The sequence below is a fragment of the Ictidomys tridecemlineatus genome, chromosome 3 (assembly GCF_052094955.1).
Source record: "Ictidomys tridecemlineatus isolate mIctTri1 chromosome 3, mIctTri1.hap1, whole genome shotgun sequence".
NCBI classification, from domain to species: Eukaryota; Metazoa; Chordata; class Mammalia; order Rodentia; family Sciuridae; genus Ictidomys; species Ictidomys tridecemlineatus.
In genome coordinates this window covers 195,421,442-195,439,143 of record NC_135479.1, presented here as the reverse complement: position 1 = coordinate 195,439,143, position 17,702 = coordinate 195,421,442, and positions in this window count along the sequence as shown.

The following is a 17,702-nucleotide window of genomic DNA, read 5'->3' as shown; positions in this document are numbered from 1 at the left end:
GCTTAAACTAGACTAAAGATTACTGCAAATTACTTTTTTAAAAGTCAGTTCTACTGAGCTACATTTGTTTAAAATATAATGTGCCTTCAATAACAAGATTCATATTACTATGCATCTTCTGATTCCTGGAAAAGAGATTCATCTTACATCAGTAAATTTGTATATTTAATGTAGCAGTTTCTTTTTTCTTTCAAAAATATCTGTATTTAATCAAAGCTTATTCTTAGAACTGAAAAAATATTATATTTATTTATATTCTATTTCTTATTCAAGGGCACTGTTTTTCCTAAAACTAAACATTTAAATATTATTATCAAATACAAATTGGAAATCAAGGCACACAAATAATCCCAAACATATATAAGAATCACGATCAGGAAAATAACGAATACTAATATTTAGACCTTAAAAAATAACAATTAGAATTGACTTTTAAATTTGGTTCCTGCTAATAAAGAGGACAAAAAGTTACATTTATACACTGTCATCCTCATGGTCACTAGGGTTCAGTATAGAATATTTTGGAAGTACTTTATTCAAGTACATATCTGATAATGCTAATCATAAAATTCATAAGCTGCAACAATGATTGAAAGGTGCTTCATAAAAAATGTTGTATTTGGATACAAAGCAAAAATGAATAGACATTTCATATTCAGAGCCTTATACATTTCTAGGATGGAGTTCTGTTTGCTGTATATCTGTGAAGTGAAGTAGAAATCCCAGAGATTTCCTTTCCCTGTGCTTAGGAAGTACACCTTTTGTGTTCAAACAAATAGGTGAAAGACTGGAAGGTTAATGGAGTACTATTTTAATCATTTTCATGGATCTGGGTTAGAATTTGTCCTACGTGTCCATACTGATCTCAGATACTTATAGTTGACAATATTTTTTATACTACTAAAATATTGAGAAATCTTCCTATAATATCTTAAATTTTTAAAAAATCATGATATTTACAATGTATGTCTATCCTGCATGTTTATCAACACTACCTCATTCTCAGATTCCTTTCTCCCTCTGAATCTATGCCTGTCTGACCAGTCTGTGTGAATGTAGGTCTATCTGACCAGCCTGTGTTCCTAATCTAAAGGAAGATAATAAGCTCTTAGTTCATACTGAGACAAGAACATTGTCAAATCCCAAGTTAGCTTGCTGATGTCTCTACATTGATCTCGGGCTCCAGTCTCAGTAACTGTATGTATTTTTCCCCCATGAGAAATATTGTGAGCTACTCTACTTTATCCTACTTGAGACTTATTTCTTGCTTCTGAATTTTAATATCTATGAGCCAAAGAAATATGATTCTTCATGATTACTGGAATATTAACATGCAACCTAGAATTCTGTCTTATCCAAATGTATTTGGAAGCCTGGGTTTATTATGATCTGCAATCACCCTTTTCTATCTTTCTGGCATAATTCTTGCCTGGTAACTCACTCCCTGATGCTGACTTCCTGTCATCAACATCCTATCACCATTATTAACCACTACCTTCCCATTCTTCCCTCATTCTGAACTTGTTCCTATTTCTGAGCTAATCCTGAATTTGCTTCCAAATCTGTTTTAACACAGTGACAGTTCCCATCTAATTAAGCTCCCCAGGCTTTATTATACCATACAGTCCTAAATTACTGGGTAAACATCTATACCAACAAACATATTTGAATTTTTTTTCAAATTATTTCTACTTTGTTTTCTTCTCTACCTTAAAAACTAAAATTAATGTTCCATTCCTTATTTCCATCTCTATATAATAAATTATATAGAATTATAAAATCCCCTATCAATTAAGATGTTTATTGCCTAATATGTACATAATACATATTTTTAAAGTAAGGAATGAATGAATGAATATTATTAAATTTTCCTTATGCTAGCTTGACTTGTCTTGTCTCTAGGTTAAATATTCCAATTTATTTACTAGATTTTATCATTAACATTGTTATCATCTAATCATTATTTCCCTTGTGCTTTTTTCTCTTTTTTGTCTCATAAATTTATCTTCTAATTTGGGATTGGAGCTAATATGTAAGCTATTTATGGCCTGATTAATAATTATGGCCTGATTCCAACAAGAGAATTACATATAATTCTAGAGAATTATACTTTTTTTCCTGAATATCTTACATTATTTTAGTTATTTGAGATTAAAATAGCATTACACAGGATAATAATGACACGTGAGAAAATATTAGTAGCTAGTTTTGTATACATATACTATATATAATTTTTGTAAACATTTATAATTTTTGTAAACATTTATAATGTATATAAAGATATGAAATATCTAATATATGTAATTATACAATTATATGTAATTCACACAAACACACACACATCCTGCATACATTCCTAACATTATAACCCTTGTAAATAACAGATAATGAAAAAGGATTTCTTAAATATTAATTGCATGAGATTATGGCTTTATAAAAACAACAAAAGTAATCAACTTCACATTCTAGTTCTAGGCAATGAAAAAATTAATAAAATAACATTTTATAAAATATATTTGTATGTCTAAGGCTTAAAATAACATGTTCTGCTGAACTGTTCAGAACTACTCCCACAGTATAAGCATAACACAGTCAAGTAAATTTAGACAGACGCATTAATGCCACGAAGTGTAATGAAGAAAACAAAGTAAAATATCAGAAAATAAAGTGCCTTATAACTTTAAGTTGTTACCTCTTTGATATCATTTAAGTCACATAGTAGTCTTTCCTAACATTTATAAGGTTTGCAAAAACTTGTGATATATTTTCTTCTATTAAAATTTCCTCTTCATATTAAGTGAAATATTGTTTGTTTTAAGACACTGATGTTTAAATGCTAATGTTTAAACATGGTATGTTTTGTACAAATATTTTCATTTAATATGGTTAACAGTGATTGAAATTAGTTAATGTATTTAGGTACAAAGTCAAGACTTCTTTTAGTAATGAAAACCTATTCTATAAAACTTAGAGATTTAAGTGACAAAATTAGTGTCATTCAGAAATTCCATTTATCTTACATTCTATTTTCAATAAAAAAAAAAACTGTTGGTGAGAATTAAACATCTATCACAAGAATTTCTATTTCTTTTTTTTAATTAACTTAAAGTCATGTTGATTTCTTAGAGACTGCAACATAAAAACCTAAGCAATTCTTGTTATTTTTATGGTAGTGTTTATTATAGAAGTTGTTTTTTTAGCTGTTGTTAATTTTTTTTTCTAGCTACTTTAAAAGGGTCTAGACAGACACCAGAGGGAGCCCAAGTTACCTAACCCTGATCTCAAGAGCTGAAGTGACATCATCAGTCATCATACCTAAGCAGATCTTACAGTCAGTCCAACACTCCTAAAAATAGAGAAAAGGATAGCTTTATTTAGCTAAACTTACAAAAAATAAGCTGCAGCATAGATTTTCACTACTTAGCACTGCTATATCTTAAATTACCTTGGTGTTTCTAACAGGATGCAAAGGCATTAGCAATTTATTAAACAACTTGGAATCTTGATAGAGAAAGGGAATATAAGGGATAGAAAGAGTCCTATTAGAGTTGAACTTAAGCGTACTTGGTACTTATGCTCTATTTCCCTCTCATGTTATAAGGACATAACTGTAGTATTCACTCAATTGATTTGCTTTTTTGTTGTATAACTTATGAAACTTTCTATAAGAATTTTCCATTTCTTCTTCCTCAAATCTCAGAATTTGCTTCTTCTTAAAACTTATGCATGAAAAAAGTATATAAGAAGATTTAAGGCAATTCATTTTTTAAGTAATCTAACCATGAAACAAACCATCACAAACTCATTTAGAAGTCATTATTACAAATTTCTCAATAAATTTTAATTACTGCTGTTAAATATTCACCTTAAAAACAATGTTGCAAGTGGCTTTTACATTTGATATTGCTTGAATACACTTTTAGAAAATTAATTTTCTCATGTTATTTTCCTATATAGAGCATGTATTACTCTTTAAGTTTTCACTAATGCATTTTTCCTTCTAGCTATTCTGTTCACTGTTAAAATATTTCTTCATTTCTGATAGACTCTGTGTACTATTTCTGTTTACTCAAATTTCCCTAGGTAATATTAGTACCAGTCCCTCTCTACTTCCTCTGCACCACAAAATTTTTCACTTCCTCCTAAAAAAACCCTGCTGTAAGAAAAGGACTATGTATCAGCTATTACAATCAATAGCACATTAAATCCACATGTTTACATTTAAGGAATTTTTATATTTCTCTAATGGCTACATTTCTTTTTTTTGTTCTTTTGAGATATACATGACATATATTCCTGGAGTACAACATACTCTAATTAGGATCCCATTCTTGTGGTTGTACATGATGTGGAGTTTCACTGGTCATGTATTCATATATGAACATAGGAAAGTATCAAGTGGGAAAAGATCTTTAGGGTTAATATGTTAATTCTAGACTGTGCATGTAAAATAAAAGCAGTCAGATGACTGAATTACATACACTACTTTCATCATGGACCTGTATGTGACCATTCAGAAAGAATAAGTCTGTATTTTTATAAAAAGTGCATTTACTCTGAAGACAACTAGTGTATATAAAATTAGTATGTTCCTCCTAGAATCATTTATTTGGGAATATTTACATGAAAATTTTCAAAAAATGAGTACATTTTTACAATAAAATAAAGTATCTTGAAGTTTCCTTAGTCTCTGAGCAAACAGAATGATGTACTAAAATAATAATAATAATAATAATAATAGAGATTTGTTTAAAAAAAGAGGCCATTACATAAACATTATTTATTGCTATGTGTTTTTACCACATTTCTTGGGCCCTTATGTTTTCAATTCCCTTGTATGTAAAAGTTGAAAAGTCTCATGAAACTATTGTGAGACTATAATGGAAAACCTAAATGAGACACATGGCATATTGAATTTCATAATGCCCACTAAAGTAAATATATCTTTAATTTTTTCCAGATGGATACTGTAATTGTATTCACAATAAATTTTCACATACACAAGAATTCTCTCTGGTATATTTTACTTACCTTCTACAAAAACAGATGATAAGGGAAAAGGATACTGAATTCAAATCATAGATATACTGAAGAAGGAATTCCACATCAGTCAGAAATGTGTTTTATATGCCTCACTCCTCAAAACACATGTATTTCCTTTTAGCCTTGGTAGTGAGGAATGGGAAATAATTATCTTTGTCAATTACTGAAACATGAAATCCATTTATACCCTGCCACATACATTTTGTACCCTTAAAACCCAATGAGCCACCATTCAGTATCTGTAACTACATTCCTTCGCCAAGTTCCAACCTTGCTTCTGCTTCTGCTGGCCCCTAATGTGCATCTGCATCTTTCTGGGATTTACATATATTTGGACATTCTATTTTCAATTTGTATAAACAACTCTGTGTGAAGAGACTGTCTTCTTACCATTCCAATGGTACATGTGCTACACCTGATTTAGTGATATGGCTTTCAGTTATAGTAAAGGGAGCTGTTCTTCTGATTCCCGGTGCATGAGCCATGCTAAGAAGCTTCCCCTTCCAGCTCCTGTTCTCCCACTTTTCCAGATAGAACAAATTTTGCTGCAATGGACAGCAAACTTCAGAGAAAGCATGTTTCCTTAGTTACTGCTGATGGTGTAAGGCCTTGAAGTCCATGAGGGATTTTGAGTTTCTGTGTTTTCTTACAAAATTAAAATTCTAAAATTATTAATGCCTGGAAAACTGGAGAGAACATATTTTAGAAATAAATTCCCCCTTGTCCTCCTCCTCAGAAAAATTTAGTCAACCTCTCCCACGGAGAATGAAAAATACACACAAAAAATTCATTTGGAAACTGTCAGCATTAAATTAAATGATGCATTAACACTGTGAAGTCATCATATAAAAACAAAATATCATTTTTCTTTCTCTTTCATTTCTTTTGTGAGTTTTAATGTGCTTTACAATATACCTATAAGGAATGGTTTGCCATGAAATACCTAATTTGCTTTCTCGTATAAACAATTACATTCTTTTTCAATTTGTTGAACTGATAAGCAATTACTACAAATTTTAGTATTCAGTAAAATTTTATCAGAGGATGAAGTAGACACATAACATAATCAAAAGTCAGTAACAACATAAAATATTTATTATTAAAAAAATTAACTGCACATCTGCAATGTAAATAAATTAATCTAGCATGGTTTTCCCTTATTTATACTTTATAAAGTGGAGGTATTTCCAGATGTTTTTCTAAATTTTTTAATATTATGAAATTGTATAGGAAAGATTTTACATTTTTGACAGGGATAATGCAAACATATACATTATTTCCATCTTTCTAAAGTATTCTCCAACAAAAGTAAAACCTTCTTCAATATTTTTTCTCTCCTACTTACCTCAACAAAAAATGCTATTTTGTTGGTTTTCAAAATACTTACAAAATCTCAGGAGTGACAATTCTAATTCAGAAGAAAAAAATTCATATACATATGAAAATAAAACTATGAAAAAGAATAAAAAATGCATGCCAAATATAGCCTGGAGCAATTAGAAAAAGTCAATACTTTGCTTGTATAGTTGTTTAGTAGCTTTCAGAAGACTTTGAATCATGTTAAATATTCACCTTAAAATCTAATCCATTATAGACACATTTAGGATTGTTGGATAATAGTAAAAATATGTCTAAAATATTTCAATAGTAGTTATTCAATGTAATCTGCTTTCCATTGAGGTGTTTGTCCCATACTGAAATGATGGTCTCAAGCACAAACTTATAACTTACCTATATCTGGCTTTTCCTTTGAGGTACATCTCTATAAGATCCAGATATTGAGACTAATTATGAGTAGGCATTTTATATATCTTAAAAATGAAGAATTATAGAAAAAGATACGTTTATATAGAAATAATGAAAAATTTTGGACAGGAGTAGAATAACTTTGATGGATTGAGTGAAATATTGTTTATATGTATGTCATATATATATATTACATATATATATTTCACTAGCTTAGAAAACAGAAAAGGTGATAAAATATGAAAATAATGAAAGTTTGCATAAAACTGAATTTACTAAAGTAATCTTATATATAAAATTTTGTCCAAATGGACTATGCTATTCTTTAAATCTGAAAATGTAATTTAAATATCCCTTAATATATTCTCCATATCTTTTCATGATTATAGCTCTCATTCTTAGAGCTGTAGCTTCCTTTATCTATAAAAAAGCATGGAGCTGATTTTACAGGCTTCTGAAGTATTTTGCTTCTTATGGCCATAGGAAATCTTAGTTTGTTTTAAGCTGCACCACCTCCATAAGGAAAAAAAAAACTAGCAACTAGCAGGGCATATTTAAGTATATTAGTCATACTGTGATCTATAGCCTTTTATGATATGTTTGAATTTAGGGGAGAAATTAACAGCAAAACTAATGAAATGAAGAAATTAAAGTCTATCAGCAACATGGCAAGTCATAGGGAAAGATGATGAGTAAGCCAAAAGGGGGAAAAAATACGTGGGCTGCAGGAAACAGAAAAGAAATGAAAACATTTCATTAACAAGCAAGCATGTGAACATGAGTTAGAACTGCCATCTAGGAAAGAGACTAAATTTAAAGTGCAGTAGCATATAAGTAAATACAAAAGCAAAGGATTTACATAATGATTCATCCTACTTTAAGAACAGTTGAGATTCGTTAAAATATCAAAATTTGAAAACACAAAAGAAAGTGTACAGAATAATGAAAATTGTTAATGGCAGAAATGAAGACATTTTTAATAAACGTCAACCAAGATTAAAGGATTATGCAAAAGTATATTTTCCCCTGTGTGAGAAAATGTCTCCATAGATTTCCTATGCATAAAAAAGTTTATAAATTTAAAGACCTAATAGTCTACTTGTGGTGCTCAAGTCTACTTTGTGAAAAAGTGCACCCAGATCTTATGCAAAACAAAAAATATATTAGATATTATATGTCAAAGATGCAGCATTCCACTGAGTACCACCAAAGTCTATGTGCTGTAATGGGTGTTTTGTAGATCCCTTACAGTCATTGTCTTGTCATTAATTTTATGGGGATCTCAGAGGTCCCATGCTTTTGAGATCTCAAGGTCATGCCATTGAGAATTCATTGCAGGTAATCACAGTGCTCAGTTGTTAAAGATTAATTAATGGGATACACACACACTGTTTTACTTAGAAAATGTTTTTATACTATATAAAATAACAAATCTGTCTTTTTGTTTTATCTCTTGACCATGATTTTGAGGATCCTTGAATACATCAAAGGCAGATACTAAGGCAAAACAGTGCTCTAGTCTGACTGTCAAAAAGATTCCATTCCTCCATCTTGTAAAAGATTGGAAGATGAGAATTAAACTGATTTCCTTAGTTGATTTAGAGATTCTACTGTTTCAACATTTTGTATTTTGTATTTTATTTTGAGACAGGGTTTCACTGAGTTGCTTAGTGCCTTGCTTTTGCTGAGGCTGGCTTTGAACTCTTGATCCACCTATCTTAGCCTCCCAAGCTGCTGGGATTACAGGCATGCTCCCTGGTGACTGGCTCATGCTAAATATTCTTAACACTCACATACACATACTCACATAAGACAAAGGGACATAAGGAAACTGTGAGAAGTACTGGATGTGTTTAACATCTTCATTGTGGTGATTTTATCATAAGTGTGTGCATAAATTCAAACTCATTAAATTGTACACATCAATATTTGTGGCTCTTTGTATATGAGTTATACATCAATAAACTGTCTTTTAAAGGAAAAAAAAAGCTTAGTTTGAAAAAAATTAGAAGTGAAGAGAATTTCAGAGATCCATCATTTTTCTGTTCATAATGACTTGGTAGTATAGGAACTGATTGCTCTCTCTGTCATTGTTTTCAATTTATAAGAAACATTTTGACCCAATGTACTGATGCATGCATGTAAACTCAGGAGGCAGGAAGATTGGAAGTTTAAAGTCAGCCTCAGCAATCCTATCTCAATAAATAAATAAATAAATAAATAGAAGTTCTGGGTATGTATCTCAGATGTACATCAACCCTGGGTGCATGAGAGAGAGAGAGAGAGAGAGAGAGAGAGAGAGAGAGAGAGAGAGAGAGAGAGAGAGAAGAAACACAGAGAAAAAGAAAAGCAACATTATATTTTGGCTCATTATTCCAGAGTGTCTTTTGCAATTGGTGAATGTACTTTATAGCTATCAGATAACTTCCAAAGACTTTAGAATCTTAGAATTTTAATTTTGTCACTATTCATATGAACTATTTATCTACTTGTAATGGACTGGTTATTAAGTGTAATATTAAACACAGTGTCCTTTCATGGGAATCTTTAAAATGCCAATTTTTCATTAGTGTCCTCTAATCTGATTGTATTTAGGAAATAAGTGGATTAAATTACACTTAATCACAGCACAAAGATTTATACAAGCTTGACTTTGTGATAGTTACTTTCTTTGTATAGATTATTTTCATCAATTTTCATAACAAATCCCTATAGCAGGCATTCTTTTTTTAATTTTCATTTTTTTATTGATTGTTCAAAACATTACAGAGCTCATGATATATCATCTTTCATACATTTGACTCAATTGGGTTTTGAACTCCCCAAATACAAATTGCAGACTCACTTCTGTTACAAACTCACATTTTTACATAATGGCATATTAGTGACTGTTGTATTCTGCTACCTTTCCTATCCCCTACTATCCCCCCTCCCCTCCCCTCCCCTCCCATCTTCCCTCTCTACCTCCTCTAGCAGGCATTCTTTTAATTACTATTTTATATATGAGAAATCTCATTTTTCTAAATTTTAAATTCCCAGAGTCACACAGACAATAAATGATAGAAGCAAGATACTATAACTGTAATCCTTACTCCAACTCCAGAGCATATAATAATAAAAGAAATAGAAGGACAATTTTCATGACAGGTGAATGGCCAAATTGTAATCTCATCAATTCAAGCATAAGATCTAATAGCTTCATGCTAAGTGAACATTGATTAGTGAAGTTACTTAATTACCCCATTGACAAAAAAACATTTTTAAAAACACTACAAAATTGTGGCAGTTCTATTCACAACAGCTACAGCTTTTTCTTTTCTGAACCAAGGACACATTAAAATAGTTTAATAGTTCATTTGCAAATCAAAAACTTTAAATTAAGAGGGACAACAAGTATCTAGTATTTAAAAAGTAACCACAAAGCCAAATCCTATATCACTCACAGTATAATAGCTGCAAACACAGAGAAGTATTTCATACAAGAAGACACAAATCAGAGACCAGCACTGTTATTAGCTCTCTAGTCTCCTCACCTCCACTCTGACACTTTGCACCTTTAGTTGCATATGTTGCTGTTTATGCATCTGCACCCCAGAATCTCAGCACAGCCCCACAGCCATCTTATTCATAGAGATTCAAGTTTTGCAATGGGTGGCTGAAAGCTATGTCAGGATTGCGCAAGTTCTTAGCAATAGATAAACAATATAAAGGTTTGGACAGCCCTGCTATATGCCTGGCTTTCAGAGCTTGAAAAATGCAAACTCAGAACTTATTCCTTTTGAGTAACCGTTTGAGTCTAAAAGGAGGCTGCTTGTGATTAGCAATAACTAACCCATTACCGTGGCTACCTCCAAGGATCTGTAAGTTTGCCCTGTAGATGCAGGGCACTAATTCCTTATAATTCACCTATTAATCCATTTGGAAAACATTAAAATACTATATTGGATTAATTATAAAGCTATTTTCTTTAGGATTTTCTGGAATCCCATTCTTAGAATTATTTTAATGAAAAAATAAAATAAAACATGGGTTACTTACTGAATGCCTGATATGGATCTAAAAACTAAGAATAAAATTTAATTCTTTATATATTCTCACTTGTTTTGATGCATATATACATTTAATTGAAAGTCACCATTGTTATCAAGCATTGCTATTTAATTTACTATGAATATATAGAAAATAGTTGCATTTTAATTGTTTATGTCATGTCCCTAAGAGTTATTTCATGCCACTTTTCTGTTGTCTTTGAATTATTTTCTTACTGCCATGTGTGGGTAAATAATTAACAGGCAAATTAAGACTATTAGCAAGTTCTTCCTATAAGAAGCAGGATAAACCTAAAGATTTAGTGGACTTTTCCTGTTTCACCCTGTGAAAAATCCAACTTTGTTCTATGTACATATTCATTCAATACACCTGATCTATAAATTTGTTTGCTTTTTGTCTTTTGAATGAAATATAACATCTCTTTTAGATTTGTTTATAAAATTTTTGCTAACCTGTTCATTTTTATATATTTTTGCTAAAAATCATTCTGTATTTTCCTAAGAAAAATCACCTTTTAATAAAACTGAGGACCTCCATTACCACTCTTCAAATGTATAAAACAAATATACATACAAATGAGATAATACATGAGACAATGCTCTGAAATGCTGAAACCCTTTGCAAAAAAATATGGAATTATTACAATAACAAATTTAAGAGATTTAAGAAAGTCCATGAGTGGAGGTGCAGCTCAGTGGTAGAGTCTCCATCTAGCAAGTGCAATCTCTTGGGTTCAATTCCAAGCAACGTGTGTGAGTGTGTGTGTGTGCGCACATAAAGGAGATATAACTATTGGGAGAATATCTGATATTTTCACTAAACATAAGATTGAATCTTTTATTTTCTTGTCAGTGAATTCAGGTATGTTGAAAATAACAAGACGTGTTGATCAGAGTTGAGAAAACAGATCATTCCAAGAGTGATAAATTGCTTTAAAAAATCAACCCGGATCACAGGAAGACAAGCACATGTGGCAAAACCGATAGTACTTTGCTTGATAAAATAATATAGCTGTCAAAGAAAATCGGGAACATAATTTTCTACAGTGCAGTTTGTTCCCTAAATGACCAGATAGAAATCCAAGTCTATAAGGTCAACTGTTACAGAGGGATGTGGGAGACAGCTACTTCGATAACGAACTGTCTTGAAGAATAAAGACAAATGGATAGAGGTGACAAGTTTGATGCATCATGACCCCCGTTAGTTCCAATTATAAAAAGTTGGACACTAGTTATATGAACAGCAGAATACTCAAAATGAATAAGGGTTTACAGAAAAAAAACTGAGCCTCTGAAATCAAGAGTAAAGTAGCCACTGTTTAAAGATTCAGTAAAACTGCCTTGGTCTATAATATTAGTTACTTAAATATTATTCATTGTAATAACATTAGAAAAACTAAGCCAACTGACAAAGGTAAAAAAGGAAATATTAAGTTCTCCAAAGTTATAGCATATTTTAAAAATGAAATATATTTTGCACATATAGTGTATGTGTGTGATTGTGCACATATGTGCAACAAAATAATCTCTATGATTTCTAGTGACCTTACCTTTTTCACATAACACAGAAGAGGTTAGCTTATTTCATCATTTCAAATATCAAGAAAAACTTGCTTATTCATTTTGTCAGATCAGGACATATTAATAACAGACTACACTGAAATAAATGTAGCAATGATCAGCCAAATTGAAATTGTTTTACTTAATGTCTTGGGTTTGGAAGAAAGAATTTATGAATATTAAAGTGTCTTTACTTAGATGATCATAATGCTTCTTCAAGAATTTTGATAATCTAGAAGATAATGATTGAGATAAATGCTATAACTAATGTTTTAGTCAGCTATTTCACTGCTGGGACTAAAAGACCCACCGGAACACTTACAGAGGAGAAAAGGTTTATTCAGGGGCTCACAGTTTCAGAGGTCTCCATCCATAGACAGTAGGTTCCATTCTTCAGAACTAAAAGTAAAGCTGAACTATGGTGGAAGAATATGACAGAGGGAAGCAGCTCACAAGGTGCTCAGGAAGCACAGAAAGAGACTCCATTCTATAGATACAAAATATAAACCACAAAGCCACACCCCAAATTCTGACCTCCAGCCACACCCTACCACTTCAGTTATCTTAGTTAATCTCTATCAGGGGATTGATTCACTGATTGGGTTAAGACTCTCACAACACAATCATTTCTTCTCTGAACCTTCTTGTATTGTCTCATACCTGAACTTTTGGGGGACAACTCACATCCAATCCATAACAACTAATAAATAAAAGACTCTATTATGTAAGGAAATAATGTTGAGACAGAGAATAAGTTGTAGGGAAAATATTACATCATCATTTTAATTTATCCTGAATTATTATATTTTTCTAAATAAGATTATTGCATGAATACCGTGAATATATCAAAGAATGTAAAAGAACAAACTTAAATATGGATATTTCAGACTCAATCTGCCAAGTATCTAGTGTAAATTTCAAGAGGTTTTTGTTGGTTGGTTGACTTTAAAGTTATTGAGACAAAAGTGTTAAATGACAGTTTTGTAATAATCACTCCTTTAGGCATTTTTAAAAATGTAACCTATCTCAGTTTTTAGAAAATTTTATTGTTACCCCAAATATTCATACATGACATATTTCATCCATAGAGATAAGTTGAGTGTATAATTTGCATATATGATAACACAGATGTGTCCTGCCTTTTATCTTCTATTTATCCAGCATAGTTCACAAATTTTAGTATTAATAATTAGAAATTTAAATAATTAAGATTTTAAAAACAAATACTATTAGATTTAGAACACCACAAACGTTGTTACCAGATTACTGAATAGATATGATCTGCATAGTTTTCTAACTAGAGCAGCACTAGTAGACCTTTCTGCAGTGATAGAAATGTCCTACGTTTGGTGCTGTCCAGTACTCTCCACTGGCGACCTGTGACTGTTGAGCATTTTAAATGTGACTATTGCAAACAAGAAACTGAGTTTTCTATTTTATTTAATTTTTAATAATCCAAATGGAAATAACCATTTTGAATAATAGTTTCCACACTAAACAATGAATATTTACACAATTATATTTTCCATGACATATATTTTGTCTTTTGAAAAAGATATCCGAATGAACATAGTAACCTGGATACTTTTATGACACCCAAGAAGTGATCAAATCTTTAATATCTATGTTCTCAACAACAGTATTACTTCCCACATACAATATTATATTGTATACATACTAATCTCTTAAAAATGACAAAGCATTTTAATTTTTTATAGTGACTTGTGTTCTATTGATAAAACCTATAAAAGAAAAAAAATGTATGTAAGCTGACTTTTTTTTTTTAATGTAGGAAATGTCACACAGAAAATATCAGGTAGAAAGGGGCTATCACTAAAGTTGCTAACAACAAAGTTTCTAAAGTGTGATATCTGTATTCCTGCTACAGGTCAGTTCAATTGAATTCATTGAGCTCTTCTAATGGATGATGTTATGCTTGGCACCAGGTAGAGATTCAAATATTGCAGGGAGATAGTTCTTTTCTATTATGTGTCCTGGGAAATGTACTGCAATTACTCTTCCTGTTTCATTTCTAATTCATTTTTGTTTGGTGTTTTTCACTATTCCTTCAGCTTCTGTTAATAAATATGGTGTACATGATGATGAGAACTTTAGAATTTTTCTCAAGTTATTCACAAAACAAAGAATGGTCATGCCCATATGGAACTATAATGAAACTGCCAACTACAGTATTTGTAGGGTATTTTTGATGTAGAAAAAATTTTGAATATTCAACCTGTTTTAGTACTTGTAACTTAGTGTGTCCTGTAAAGCATTAATCAGTGAGAAAACATAAACAGCAAGAGTTAGGGTAACCAGCACTCCGGCAGAGCAGTTTCCTGCTCAGGAGTTGTGAGCCACCTGGGAAAATAAAAAGTCTGAAGTAATCAGTAAGAATTAAAGACAAAGCCCGAGATGAGATTTAGGAAGTGGGGTGCCTGATGGATCTTCCAGACACAATAGGAATTGGAAATAAATAACAGAAAAAAAGCACCAATTCTTTATTTAAGGGGAAGTACAGCAAAGGCAGGGATACCCTTTCAGTGTGGGAGGAGTCTTAGGTGCTTGGCAAATTTTGCCCATCTCTGGGAAGCTGTTGGATTCTAAGGCTTTGAGCTAAGACTGGGCTCTAGCATGATCTGGGCTTTCTCAAACCAGGGAATTGCACTGAGGAGTCCCCAGAAAAGCAGCTTCATGGCCTTATGTTGGCTCAAACAAATCCAGAATTCATATATGGTTTCCAACAACCAAATCATTAATTTATAATTGATTAAGCAAGGACATGAACATCCATGTCCTAATTTTAAATCTAGGATTTATTTCCCCATAACGAAAATATTGTAAAACCAAAAATGGTGTTATCTTCATTGCTAAAGGACCTGCATTTAAATAATGTTGAATTATTACACAGTGATCTGACAGACACTAGAAAAATATTTAGATCAACTCTGCTATATGAGTATAAACTCAATGTATTAATGGTTCAAATACAAAATACATTTTTAAATCAGTGGAGTGGACATTTGTTTTTGTGGATTAGCCTTGAAATTTTACCTGTTTTTAAGCCCCATAGATCTGCTTTAGAGTACTGCAACTAAATATAAGACACAAATTGTCACACATAGGGTTAAAGATTGACTTTTTAAATGGTTTCAAGATAGGGTATTTTATTATTTTATTTTTACACATGAATAAATAACTGAATGTTTTCAATAAAAGTATTTCAGTAAATTAAAAGTCTAAGGCTATCATCCTCCTGTTCCATGTGTGCAATGTTAGATAGCTCCAACTATGTGGAAGAAATCATAGCAGGACTGCAAATCAGTGAAGTGGTAATGGTCTCTAAATCTGAGCTCTAGTTAGATTCTATAACTCATTAAGACATCGACATAAAGCTGCATTGCTCAAAGGATATTCTTTAATACAATTATTTTTAGGTTTTTCGTTCAAAATTTGCATATAGACAAACACAATCTGTTGATTAGAATAACCAAAGAGAGGTATTGATTTTAATGGTTGTATTTACTGTAAGATATCTCTGAATGCTTAACACACTAAATGTACAAAGTAGAGAGAGGAAAATTGTGCTTTCATGACCTCTTTAGAAGTCAAAGACATTGTTGTTGCTTTCCAGTAAGACTTTCATACAACCTACTGTCATTTGGAACATTCTTTGAGAAATGATTGATATAGGATCATTTCAGTCTCTTACGTCTTAGACTCGGGTTCTTAAGTTTTAGCACCAATGACAATGACTGGATGGTTTAGTAGCTTTTCCTGCTAGTGTCATAATGGGGCAGGAAAAGAAAAAAAAAGGACAACATATAAATATAAAATAGATTGACTTTCCACATATTTCACACTATATTTCACAGCTGATCAAAATGGTGATTAGAGAGTCTCAATTGTTTGCATGGGGTAATAATAGTAAATAACATCAGCACTAGACCTATACAAGGGGTCAGATCTTGTCCTAGAATACTTATTGAGTAATTTTGGGAATTGGAATTCAAAGTTCTTTCTAGAGTCCACCTACTTTAAAAACTGAATTTTATACCACAACAGAAAAAAAGAAGAGAAGAATTTGGGGGTGAGAAAAGATTAGAATTTTAGTAATCATACACAGTGAATTCTGAAAGGTAACTAAAATGTGTGCTAGTAAGTCCCTTTGGGAGTGACATAAGAAAGACATTTTTGTTAAAGTCACCTTCTTATCGAATAGGTCATCCCAGCCCCCGAGAATTGAGGAAACTTCATGATAACCCCAGAATGGATAAATGAACACCTTGTTTCCACAATTTACTCTGAACTTCTGTGTCATTTCATAATAAAAGTAGCAACTTAATTTATGTTTTTCAAGTCACTGTTACAAAAATTATATTTCTTCAAGTCAACGTTGTAAAAGTCCTAAGTTATGCTATAGGTAGACAATAACCATCCTTCATTATTCTTCTGCCAAACAAACAAGTAAGCAAAACAAGGACAACACAAGAAAACAAATGATGTAATTACAAATGATGTAATTAAATATCTACTTAAAAATGTTAAGCAAAATATCCTCAATAATAACATATGATATCTTTATTCGTATTTCTATTTTATTACAATAAAGTTAGATGGGAAGAGGGAAAGCATATGTATTTCCTTACAGAACTTTGCATCTAAAACATAAAGGAAAGCTAACTTTGAAATGCAGTCTTATGGAAGCATTCTATCTCTTCATCTATTATGAATTAGTTTCTTTGTGATAAGTTCAGAAGTCTCTAAAGGCTGAAGTAAAGGAAAAACTTGTATTTCAAAAGAGGCTAGCTTACTTTTCTTTTATCAATGGTAAAAATTTAGGCAGTCTGAGGTTTTCTTTTATTTCTTCAAAATGATAACAAAAATTTCCATATTACATACAAAACAAATTTATCTTGAATTGGATGCAAGTTCTATCTTGGGATTCCAATCAGAGTTTCATTGAAATTGTGAAAATTGAAACTGTATTGTGAGAAAAAATTTTATTATTTTTCAACTTTCAGTTTTCTAGAGAGGATTAAATTTTCCTGCCTGAAATTGAATTAAAGTTAGAAAAACTAAAGAGAATTGATCTAGGTCAAAATTTGAGGCAATTAGTGAATTTAGGTCTGGGAGTAAAAAGTGAAAATAAATTTGCAGAATTTGCTACATGCTCTAATATTTATGCCACTGATTTGTGTAATGGGAATAATACCTTTTAAAACTACATCATCTGTTCAAATGTGGGGTTTTTTTTGCAATAATATATAAAAATCAAATCCTGTTTTTCAAGGTATGCCCAAA